Below are 12136 nucleotides of genomic sequence, written 5' to 3' on the forward strand. Positions count from 1 at the left end.
CTCTGCCCCGGAGTGTGGTGGAGGCTCCTTTTTGGAAGCTTTTAAACAGAGGCTGGATGGCCATCTGTCAGGGGTGATTTGAATGCAATATTCCTGCTTCTTGGCAGGGGGTTGGACTGGATGGCCCATGAGGTCTCTTCCAACTCTTTGATTCTATGATTCTATGATTCTATGAGTGGCGTGAGCTTCCACTGTTAGCCCCAGCTTCTGCCTACCTAGCAGTTCAAAAACATGCAAATGTGAGTAGATCAATAGGTACCGCGCTGGTGGGAAGGTAACGGTGTTCCATGCAGTCATGCCAGCCACATGATCTTGGAGGTGTCTACGGTCAATGCTGCCTCTTCGGTTTAGAAATGGAGAGGAGCAGCACCCCCAAGAGTCAGACATGATTGGACTTAATGTCAGGGGGAAATCTTTACCTTTATCCTTAGTCAAGCAAAACCACTTGGTGATCATAGATAAGTCAAAATTCTCTCAGAAGAAAGCAATGGGGAAAAAAACCCTCTAAACCAATCCTGCCAAGGAAACCCTGTGACTACAGTTCCCAGAATTCCCCATCTGCCATGGCTACTAGTTTTGCTGGATGGAAGGACTTTCCAAGATGTGGTCCAAAAGAGACAAGCTGTGGTTTTGTAAGCGCTCCATAAGAAGCTGGGCTACCCATCACATTTCCCTTTACAAAAAAGAAATATAGGAGAAAGGCAAGGTAACATTTCCCATTGCCACGTATACAGAAAGAATGGGATTCACAGTTTAATCTTCCTTCAATGCCACAACATTCCCTATTACATTGACAGTCTAGTTTGGGTAGTAATACACAGGTTATTCACCCCTGTCTTCTCTGTGTCTCTCAAAAGATGTCAGATGAGCCAGTGTCCCTGAGAGCAAAACAAGGGCTTTCTGCTTTGTAAATTATGATCTTGGCTATTTCTTACGGCTCTTTTCCAAACTGACACATGTGTTCAATTTTAAATGGTCTTAAATTGCTATCACTGGTTTTAAACTGTCTTGCCGATAACTTGTCAAACTGTTTAGTATGCTATTAGCCTGTTTAAATTAATGTCACTCATTCCAGTAATTACATTGTTTTAAATTGCTTTTCATTGCACACAGTCCTTAACAGAAATAGAAAGATTTTAATAAATAAATATTTTTTCAAATATTTAGGTGGAATCCCATAAGATCTCAAAGCATATGTTAGTGTCTCCCTTTTTAATTTTCTCAGGTTTTTTGGCTGTAATTTCATTGCAGGTTTGATGAGTCCATTAATTATAAATTTGACCCAGCACTCAGCCTTTCCATGCTTGTGTTGTTGCTTTATATCCTCCCACATATTTGCCATCGGAAGAGGCTTTCTTTGAGCAAAGGGAAAAGTGTAGAAAGAGCCAAGGAACATGATAAATGGTGCCCATGTTGCTTCCACCTGTGTACCCTTTATTGCAGTCCAATAAATGTCCTGATAACTTACAACAGAGTCACAGGGTCACACATCTGTTAATTAAAGTTTTCCATCTGCACTATCAAATAACCATCAAATCTGAAACTTCTGATTCATGCAAAACATGCATGCTTTTTCAATGGGCCTTTAGCATGTGTTGTCATGAATTTTACAATTATTTTTTCTACGAGAGACCTCTCTACTGTCTGTGTCCTTTCTCTGGGGCTCACAGTATTGGAAATTCCATAACCTATTGGAAATAAGTCCACCATAACCTTATCGGAAAAGGTAAAAATGACGTCACATCCATTTGGCAAATGTGAATCTCCATGAACATATGGAGATCACCTTTTGAAAACCACTAGTTAAGAAAAGCATGACCTTGTTAGAAGTCAACCCTTTGAACAAGTGATATTCATAAGTATTGTCAAAGGCTTTCATGGCCGGAATCACTGGGTTGTTGAAGGTTTTTCGGGTTCTATGGCCATGTTCTAGAAGCATTCTCTCCTGATGTTTCACCCACATCTATGGCAGGTATCCTCAGAGGTTGTGAGGTCTGTTGGAAACTGGGAAAATTGGGCTTATATATCTGTGGAAAGTCCAGGGTGGGAGAAAGAACTCTTGTCTGTTGGAGGTAGATGTGAATGTTTCAATTGGCCACCTTTTTTTTATATGAGTTTTTTTGTGTGTGTTAAAACTGTTTATTTTGATTATGGAGCCCCCGGTGGCACAGTGGGTTAAACCCCTGTGCTGGCAGGACTGAAGACCGACAGGTTGCAGGTTCAAATCCAGGAAGAGGCGGATGAGCTCCCTCTATCAGCTCCAGCTCCTCATATGGGGACATGAGATAAGCCTCCCACAAGGATGATAAAAACATCAAAAATCATCCGGGCATCCCCTGGGCAATGTCCTTGCAGACGGCCAATTCTCTCACACCAGAAGTGACTTGCAGTTTCTCAAGTCGCTCCTGACATGACAATTTTTTTTTAATATGGTACATAACAGAAAAGCAAAGCAAATCATGGCAGATATAATCAGGTACCGATATTTTTGACGTGTACATGCCTATCTACTTTATTCAGTCAATCAGTTAATTTTGTCATTAAGTACAAATTATTATCATTTACATATCTTAATATACTTAGACTTGTTATTTCTGCCTGTTTTCCACTGCTTTCCGTCAGAGCTTTGTATTAATTTTTTTCCATAACATTCAGGAAATCAGCACATGGCATTTTACACACATACCACAGACCTTACACTCATCCCAAAACCCCTATCCTAAACAAAATAAACCCTCATCCCCACACCCGTGCACCCTTCACCATGACTTCCCGCACCGAAACACTATGAAGCCTTTAAGCCTATTTATCTATCCTTATTCATGGTAAACCTAAATTCCTAATGGAGCTCCTCTATATTACTGACTCTCTAATCAGATACGCCATGGCCAACTTCCATTTTTCTAGAAAGTCATCATTACTCTTATTCCTCCTGTTATTAGTTATTGGCCACCTTGATTAGCATTTGAAGGCCTGACAGTTTTTAGGTGTGACTTGTTACCACCTGGGAAAATCCTTTGTTGAGATTCATAAGCATTCATGTAATGGCACACAAGTAACTTAACTGTTAAACTGAAGAACCATGTCTTTAAACTGTCAAGGATAAAGACATGCCGGTGCAAAAATATATTTGGTTGTTTCTTTGAAGCTGAAGTTGCCCATCTACTCTCCCTTAAAAACTTCTAAGTTAAAATATGCACCCAAGAGACAAAAACAAAATAGTCTTCTTTAAAAATTACTTTAAAAATTACATCCAGGGAAGTTTACTAACAAACTTCTTGTATAAATGCAGCATACTAGTCCATAGTCTAATATCTTTAGGTAAATAGATATTGTCCAAATTGTATCACTGTACTCACTGAAGTTTGAAAGGAGACAAACTGCAATCCACCTCCATTTTGGTCTAAAAATGGTATATAACAAAAATGGAGTCCTGTGCCTGAAGCCCCTCCCACACCAAAGAAGTACAGTCAAACTGGCAAACCAAAATGTACATACAATGTATATAGGTTAACAATTATATACATTTACAAACCGTTCATGGAGGGTTGGAGGTTTCGATTTCCAAAACATAATAATAAATAATAAAATAATAAAAACTTTATTTGTACCCTGCCACCATCTCCCCGAAGGGACTCAGGTGGCTAACATGGCGCCAAGCCCGAGCAATTACAATAAGGAAAAATAAAATAAAATAAAATACATAGCTTCTGTTTGTGTGTTGCACTATATTGACAAATTCATTTGGCCATTTATATTACAAAGTGGGAAACAAATGCTCTCTTGAGACCTCTGGTATTTGCAAGATATTAAATACATGGAACTTATCAGTATCAGATATTGCAGCCCTCTTGGCCAATGCCATGAGCTTCAGCGCCCATGTCTCCTTGTCTAGATATGTATGTGCATGGACACTCAATGGATGACCTTGGGCAAGCCATACCTTCTCAGCCTCAGAGGAAATCAAAGAGAAACCCTCTTTGAACAAATCCGATGATAGGCTCGCCTTAAGGTTGCCACTCAGCAACAACATTTCATTAGGTCATTGCACCGTGATACAGTCTTTATTGAGTTTTTCTCTCCATCTGTTTCCTGAAAAGGACCGTTGTTGACTTTCTTGCTACCTTTGGGAATGCTTCCTCCATAGTTACGCTTTGTATGTATGATGTGGCAAGCACAGGCTCATTCCAATTCTGTGATTAATTTTTCTAACCATTTTATGCAGCCATTTTCCTCTTCATTCAGGATCCTTAACTCTCCCTTAGAAAAAACTCTCCTGTTAGAAAAAAAAAAAACAACCCTAAGCATATTGAAATCTGCTTCAGTTCTCTCATTGGGTTGGAGCTCCCTCTTGTGGTAACTTGCTACTATTTGCCTTCACATTCAATCTGATTTATGGCCACACTTTCAGAGGTTTTACTTGGCAAGACTTATTCAAATGAAGATGGCCTGCATCAATAGGAGTCTAGTGTCTAGATCCAGGGAAGTCATGCTTCCCTCTCTTCTGCCCTGGTTAGAACACACCTGGAATACTGTGTCCAATTCTGGGCACCACAACTTAAGGGAGATATTGACAAGCTGGAATATGTCCAGGGGAGAGTGACTAAAATGATCAGGGGTCTGGAGAACAAGCCCTATGAGGAGCAGCTTAAAGAACTGGGCATGTTTAGCCTGCAGAAGAGAAGGCTGAGAGGAGATATGATAGCCATATATAAATACGTGAGAGGAAGACATAGAGAGGAGGGAGCAAGCTTGTTTTTTTTCTGCCCTGGAGACTAGGACGCGGAACAATGGCTTCAAACTACAGGAAAGGAGATTCCACCTGAACATTAGGAAGAACGCTGCCCCAGAGTGTGGTGGGGGCTCCTCCTTTTGGAGGCTTTTAAACAGAGGCTGGTATAGGCCAGTTCCAAACAGGGAAGAAGTCAGTGATGACCCTCATTTTCAGAACTGGGTGTCATGCAGTTTGAGTCTGGTCTGGATGGGTCCCTAATCCAGTTAAAGCAGATAATCTGGATATTATATGGCAGTGTATAAGGGACCTTAAGGTCCTTTCAGACAGGCTCAAAATGTGAGACTTATCTGGCTTTTACCTGAGGCGTCCAAACAATGCTTCAGGTGAAATTGAATTAATGTGGAGAAGCCTGGGTTTTCTACAGGCTCCTACATCACATGCAATTTTTCCTCTTCCCCTCATTTTGCTTGCCTTTCAGTAAGAAGTTTTGCTGGAGTTTGGCTTCCTTGGAGAGACTGATGGCAACCATGCAACAGGCACTTGATGCCTTTCTTACCCATATACCACCTTGCTCACATACATGAAGGGTAACAAATTGAAGGAGTAACAGAGACAGAAAAGAATATGCTGAATAGAGGTAAGATTGCCTCTTATTTAGCATGCCCCTTTTTGCCTCTGTTTAAACCTTCCTTTGTTGCCCCACATGTAAATACTTAATGATTAGCGTTTATTTTCACTTTAAAGGTAGTATTACATAACAAGGGTATATCGGTGAGAGTATGGGTGGGACATCTTGTCTTCTTAGCTGTTAAGCCCTTCTGCAAGCCCTATAGAGGAACCTAGAACGTCTCTCCCTGGCAGGAGGATCGGTGGGTGTTTCTGCAATGCTTCTGGTTGGTCTCTTCCCAATCCAAACACTTCATCCCTCTTCTCCTATTATAAGATTTTCTATGTGGTTTACCAATCTATCGAGCAGATCACACATACAGCTGACAAATTTAAAATATCACAATCATGCCCCATGAGTATTTTGAGTGTCTTCAGGTGGTGGGGTGTCGTTTCGGAACCATGGTCCTAGCATGCATTCACCTGTTTCAATCATAATGTTATTCTTAGCTCCGGTTGGAGGTCCTTTAATTTATAGTTTGAGAAGAGAAAGAAAACTAGATCACACAAGACTGAAGTCTGCTGACCCTTAAATGATGGTGAATGTATAAAGTGTGAAATAATCATTTGAGATTGCATAGATATTTGTCCTGTGCATCCCATTTAAGACTGGATAACAGAGTCCCTTCAAATCTACTGAAGCAGAATGAATGCTATGTTAAGGAATTTTATAAGCTCCACTGTGCTTATAAAATTAATGTATAATTAGATGGGAGGAGGCTCTTTGGAACTCATGGGACTTTCTCCTAAGGACATAAACAGGCATTTATGGCTTCTGTTCAACATCATGCAAGTGGATTTCTGTAACAGGACTCCTCCTCCTCCCATATGCAGTCCCAAAACATCTCCAAAAGTTCTTCTAAGCTTTTCAAACAGCCTTCTGAAGTATACAAAAACTACATGTAAGAACATTTGTTGCTTGAGGCATAGCCAGCCACACTGGCTGTTCTGTCATGCGCTGGGCCTGTAACAATTGACTTTGAATAGGACGTGCACTTTGTGCCCAGCGGGAAGCCAGGGTGTCTCGAAGAGAGGCCCTCAAGGGTTTTCCTGCAGAAATTGTCTTAGAGTCTTTAATGATTTAACAAAGTCCTTTATTATTGAACAAATTAAACAGATACTTCTCAAATCTTCAATGAGCCAAACAAATGCTTCAAGGCTTTGAGTCAACTGGTGGCTTCCGTACTCTTATCCTCAAGGGACAGGCAACTGTCTTCATTAACTGTTCTTTCACTTTAAGAGGAAAACCCTTTTTTAACCTCTCCCAGGCTGTCTACTATAAAGACTCGATATCTGGACAGGGGGGAAACAAATCCCACCAACTGTCCCAGCAATATAAAGAATTCACTGGCACCAATATAAATGTGATGAGGGGATGTTTCTCTAATTAGCTTCCGCTGCCACCATATACTGAAATGCACAGGAACACCCTAGCTGTTTAAATATTAAAAAGGCTTTTGAGACAACCAATCACTGTATTTTATTATTTGCTTCTCCAAAGGAAAACAATTGAGATTGTTTGAGAAAGGGACTATATCCACGAATGGCACACTTGACTCAGGCTTTTTGAGTTTTAAAATAAACAAGAAAAGTTTATTGATGAAAATACAGAAAGAAGTAAATGCTGTTTAGAATCTTGGCGGTTACAGAGAAATTCTGGTTTGTCTTGCAAGCGTAATGGTTACATGTAAATGGTTCTTTCTTTGTTACAACACAGAGATTTTTCTTCTCTTTAAACCAAGTACTCTTGACAGGAACTGAATCTCTGTCAAGATACAACTGTAGCTTAGCTACCCTAAACTGTGGCCTAGCTAACTACAAATCCAGCTATCTCTCCCTGATAGCTGTTCCCAGTTTGCTACAGCTTACTTCGCTGGCAAACCTCAGGCAAACTGCCTATTCTTAACTATTCTTAAACACGAACTCCTAAACTACCTTCCTACTCTAATCTCTAACAACAACAGACTGACTCAAAAAGCCCTCTTTCTTTCCCTCCAAACCTTGCTAAACTCCGTCCCCTTTCTGAACCAATCCTGGCTGTTCTAATGCTAACTCAGGCCTAGGACACTCCCCCTCTCTAAAATGGTGTTTTCCCTGAACTAAAATGGCTACTGCTGCCCTCTGCCAGGCCTACTAAAGCTGCAACTAACTGGCCTGCTGTTCCTAGGCCCTGCCATCCTGCTGTTCCTAGGCCCTGCCATGCCATCTAAGCCTTACTGATGTGGGTTCTACTACCGGATTCAAACTGTGTCTTGAGCACCAAGTAGACCTACCAGTAAAGGCTTGCAGATTCTCCAGCTGGAGTTCTTTGGGTCTGTAAAGCTGCTTTCCCCCGGAATTTCTTAAGAAACCTTTTAGGGCTATTTCCCTCAGATGCTGTAAGGCTGAGAGGCTGTAAGCTCCCTGCCAGAGCTTTGAGACTGTTCTCCCTGGAATTCTTAAGAAGTGAAGCTTTTCTGCGGGTGAAGCTACTCCACGTCCTATAGCTTGGTTTCCTTCTGTAAGAGTAACTAAAAATGGCTCCCTCACCTCCCATGTACCTGGGAGAAGGGGCGGATCCAAAATTAACAATGATAGACAGGTGGCTTGCCCCATGACTGCAAAGGGAAGTCACCTTTTGCAAAATCCCTGAAGCCTTGGAATGCATGCAACCATTAAATAGGAAGAAAATAAAGTTGGAGCTCCTGGTACAGATGTATCAGCACACTGGCAGTATAGTGTTCTCCAATGTACCTGAGCCTGGGGACTTCCTTAAGGCTGCCATTGAACAGTTCAGAAACTTCAGCTGGTCCAAAGAGCTGCAGCTAGATTATGACCAGGGCTAATGACAGGGAATGCAGCACTCCATTATTAACACAGCTTCACTGTAATGATCACTTTCCAGGTGTTATTGCAAAATGAATCCCAAAAACCAAGAGATGGATGCATTGCCTCACAAGATCCCACTCTGCTCTTTCTCCCAAATCCAAAAACTACACTAAGCCTCCCATAGGGATCTGGTTCCAAAGTGGCATTAGCATCATACATTTCCCTATACTTGTACCATCAGTATAAGCAGGGATCAGTATTGATGGTTCTTCTTGAGTCACAATGGCCCAAACACAGCAGGAACCGAAGTCCATTCACTCACTTCCTCACCCCTGTGTCACATCTGTGAAACTCATCAGGGCACCTCAGCATGCATTGTCTATAGATCCCAGAATCCAGTAGGGTGTCTGGGAATCCCATTATCCCAGACTGGGTGACTGTGACAGAGACAACTCCCTCAGCTGCCCATTATCTCTCAGCCATTCCCAAATTCCATTCCAGATCCTGCCAGGTAGGCAGATACACCAGGCAGAAGGTGGGATTCAAATTCAACCAATGACATTTTATTTAAATTCCCGCCAAACTGCTTGGTCAATTGGTGACCAAGAATCACAGACCTTTAAACTGCCAACCAATCCATAGCCAGGCATGGGTGAGTCTCTGCATCCAATAAAACCATGGATCCGGAGAACTACTGCACATCAATTGCCCCCATTCTTCATGCTTCCAAATGTATGCAACTTTTCTATCAAATATCCCATTTGGGCTAGAGAGGTACACTGGATTTGAGAACTGCCTTAAATATCCACTCTGGCCAGAACTGAATAAACTGATTTCTGTCCTGCCTTCAATTCCTGATGTTTGTCTCCTTGAACTTACTTGGAGCTGCTGCACACTGGGACAGGACCTGTGATTTCAAACTGCTGCCCAGGAACTATTCAGGTCTGTCCAGGTTATCTAAATAAAGATTTATTATACCATTGTTGGGTTTGGAGATTTTGAGTTACGTCTCTTCACTCTACCACAGTCACAAGTACATCTGGTGAGAAAACAGAAGAAGGCCTTCTTCATAATTCCTTCCAGGCTCTGAAACTCCCTTCCTAGATCAGTGGTTTTCAACCTGTGGGTCCCCAGATGTTTTGGCCTTCAACCCCTGGAAATCCTAACAGATGGTAAACTGGCTGGGATTTCTGGGAGTTGTAGGCCAAAACAGGTTGAGAACCACTGATCTAGAGGATGATTCTTTCTGTTGCTGGGGAAGGCTTCCCCCCACTTTGAACTGTTTTTTTTCCTGGAAGACAAGGTTTTAAATAATGCAATGGATTGTCCATATTTGTTATTTTAAATTGTATGCTTTACCATATATTTTCATTCTGTTGATAATTATAGGTTGCCTTTTTAGTGATGTGAAGATTTATTGGTGTTATTGGTTTATTGTTTTGTTATTTTAAATTGCTTGTATTGTTATTATTATTGCTTGTATTGTTGTATTTTGGGCTCGGCCTCATGTAAGCCGCACCGAGTCCATTGGGGAGATGGTAGCGGGGTATAAATAAAGTGTTGTTGTTGTTGTTGTTGTTGTTGTTGTTGTTATATCTCATTTATTTATTGTAAGCTGCCTTGGATCTCAGACTTGCTGCAAGATGGGAGATCCTAGGCTTGGACAGTCTTTTAGATAACAGGAGGTGTAGGACCAGCTGTTCGGCATATTCAGTTATGTTCTCTGATCTTTGCATCCAGAAAAATTGCTGTAGGGCAGCAGGAGCTGCTGCTACTGCCTCCATCATTTGGCGAGGCACTTGCCTACATAAAGGTAGAGCCAGTCCTGGAAGGAGGGAAATCCCATCTGCCAACTACCATTGCCAGCCGGTGACCAGTTGCCTACTTGGAATAACACTTTAGGCATCTGGTGAGGTTGATTCTTGTTTATAATGTGTTATCCTTTTAATTAACACAAGACACTTTCTCCCTCTTGTGAAAGTTAGACCTTTGTTGATGCTTTTTAAAATCTTGGGCTGAATAATACTACAATGGCATTTCTTTCCTTTCCTTATTTGAGCTCGGAGACCTGAAAGATCAGACAGCTTGATGCAGGCAGCTGTTGCTCAGCTACCCCTGACCATTTTGGAGATTGAGAAAGTCTTCCATTACTTGCACCTTTAGAGCTCATTTTCTCTCTGCCTATCTGTCTTTTTCAGACAGCCTTCTGGCCTGCTTAGCTTAGGAGAAATTCCTTCAGTTTTGCCTTGAGGGACAAAGGGGGAATATTGCGAGGAGTCTCTGACTCAGAATTGATTTGCTCAAGCATTTTGTGAGGTATGGGCAGTAGGAGAAAATGCCGGCCTGGAGGCATCCGTGGGAGCAGGCAGTTTAGAAAAATCCTGCTGATCGCTTCTGATCCTGCCCTGTCTCAGTTTTGGATGCACCAGCAAAATAAAAATCATTTGATACACAGCACGCTGTGCTCGGCATATGCTTGGAAATCCATGAACGCGAAGGGAGTTGAATTAAAAATAATTGAGGAAAAGGCAACAACACCAAGACACAACATTTGGTGTTTCCTTAGGCTCCTGCAGCGAGCCCTGCCTGCCTGGAATTTAATATAGATTGAGCCTTAAGCACAATAAATTCTCGAGGTCCTGCTCAAACTGGCAACCTGCCCTATTTCTCTCCTGCTAGATGAAAGGCAATAACACTGCCTGACTCTTCCTCTCCGCGAGCAGGCCTGAGACGATGACAGCTTTCCACTTGATTGCTTATGTGGCAGCCAAATCAAAGGAATAAGCCACACATTCACACATGGACACACATGCCCTGCAGCGAGGGTGTTTTTGTCCTTGGGCTTCACAAAGCAAGGCTTGTCTCCCACACACTGATTTCAAGACCCACTTGTGCCTTGTAGCTTCAACTTGAAAGGTATGGTGGGAGGGAAGGTTGAAAAGTGAAACAAAACCTAGGCGAGAGACAGAAAAAACAGAGGTACCATCCCACATCTTTTTTGTTGCTGTTATCTAGTTGACTTCTGGTGCCCTATGAATTAGAAACTTCCAAATCAGGTCTTGCAAATTCAGGGCTATGCCTCCCTTGATTATGTCTAGCCACCTGTAATGCAGCCTTCCTTTCTTCCTACAGCCTTCCAGCTTTTGTCATTTTTGGTGAATCGCACTTTTTTTTAATTTTCCATAGAATTCTTCTGCGGCTTCACATTTTAAATTACTGGATTCTCTTCTGACCACCTTTCATAAACATTAAATGAAATGGAAAATTCTGACTTTTAGTATTCACTTATTCAATTATATATCTTTATATTTGAGGATTTTACCTAGTACCTTCATAATTGCCCATTTAACTTCTAGGACCTCATCAGATGGGGCTTTCCCCCCCATTCTAGGACTCAGCTGAGATGCAGTCAGCTTGCCAAAGCCCATCACATGTCACAGGGCTACTTCTGGCGGGACTCCCTCCTGGCTCTGTCCAGGCTGCATCTTGGCAATGCATTGAGAGGCTGCCCTGACAACACAGGTCTACCTGTGTTCTCATTGACTAAGCCAGGGACAGTGTGGGATGAAGTCCGGGGCAGACAAGAAGAAGAAGGAGGAGGAGGAGGAGGAGGAGGAGGAGGAGGAGGAGGAGGAGGAGGAGGAGGAGGAGGAGGAAAGGAAGAGGAAGAAGAAGAAGAAGAAGAACAACAACAACTACTACTACTACTACTACTTTATTTTTCTACCCCACCTCCATCTCCCCAAGGGGACTCAGGGCGGCTCACATGGGGCCAAGCCCAAGCAACATACAGATTAAAAGCAAAGACAGCAGCAGTTTACCAATTAAAATAGCACAAATAGCACAACAGTAATAAACAAGTATCAAGCAACAGCAACAGGAAACACCATGGGATAGTAAGGAGGTAATCTGGGGTGCTCCACTCTC

This window comes from Anolis sagrei, chromosome 1, assembly GCF_037176765.1.
Source record: "Anolis sagrei isolate rAnoSag1 chromosome 1, rAnoSag1.mat, whole genome shotgun sequence".
NCBI lineage: Eukaryota > Metazoa > Chordata > Lepidosauria > Squamata > Dactyloidae > Anolis > Anolis sagrei.